Here is a 1,041-nt window from a genome sequence, read left to right as displayed (position 1 = left end):
TTTTTTTTTTTTTTTTGTTAATTTTGAAAACTGTAAAATGTGAAAAGTTGAAAGAAGATGAAGTATAAAATGAGAGAGAAGCGGGGTAAAAATTAGATTTTAATTTGGGTTATTGGATTGTTCAAAAAGTTAAATTGAATAGTGGAGATTTAAACACAACTATATGTTAGACATAAACAAAAAATAATATAATAATATATATCTTTCAAAATCATTTCTTTTAAAATCCAACAAAAAAAAAAAAAAAAAACAAGAGTCTATCATTTGTTAGAAAATAGTTGTTAGACACAAATATAAAATAATATTATATTCATTTTTTTTATTTAACAAAATCATTTTTTAGAAAATCAATTTCTTTTAATTCTCTTTTCTTTCAATAAAAACTAAAATTCTCCAATTGCAAATTTAAAGCCCAATTTTTCACTCACTCTATAGTTCCATTTGGCACTCTCTAATTGGTCCATTTTGATGATTAATTCGCCACATCACCGTCTTGGGTTGTTTTTCGTCAAGCTTATTTTTGCTATATCTTTTTCATCCAAACTCCGATTTGAGTGATTGAAAAGGAGTCAGAATTGTATCCCTACCTTTTTTTTTATTATACTGAAAAACAACTTGGATGGAATAACTAGTTGTATCGTTTAACAGAAATATTTGGATGGAGACAAACTGTAATAATGAAACTAGTTCTTAAAAACAATATAATTTTCAAACAAAAATGTCAGGATGGCCGAGTGGTCTAAGGCGCCAGACTCAAGTTCTGGTCTTCGTGAGAGGGCGTGGGTTCAAATCCCACTTCTGACATTTTTATTCTTATATATAGAAAAGAATTGCTTTTCGCCCATTTGAAACAATTCTGAATTTTATAGCAGACATGACTCAATTTAATGGTTATTAAAACGATCTCTAATTCCATAAATCATCAATTAAACAAACCATATGAAGGAGTACCCTTTTTTTACAATGTAATATTTGTTGGTTTTACTGTTTAGAGTTTTATAGCAAAACTGAAATATTCTTCTTGATCAAATTAATCAGAGG

The 1,041-nt window shown here is 27.4% G+C and overlaps 1 non-coding gene across 1 annotated transcript; it reads left to right on the top strand.

Annotated features, from left to right (window-relative positions):
* The first annotated feature begins 720 nt into the window (after positions 1-720).
* TRNAL-CAA lies at positions 721-804 on the top strand. Its single transcript has one exon. It is a non-coding gene; the product is annotated as a tRNA-Leu (tRNA).
* The last annotated feature ends 237 nt before the right edge of the window (positions 805-1,041 follow it).

Source organism: Benincasa hispida, chromosome 11 (genome assembly GCF_009727055.1).
Source record: "Benincasa hispida cultivar B227 chromosome 11, ASM972705v1, whole genome shotgun sequence".
In the NCBI taxonomy this organism is placed as follows: domain Eukaryota; kingdom Viridiplantae; phylum Streptophyta; class Magnoliopsida; order Cucurbitales; family Cucurbitaceae; genus Benincasa; species Benincasa hispida.
This window is presented reverse-complemented; position numbering and strand designations above follow the sequence as displayed.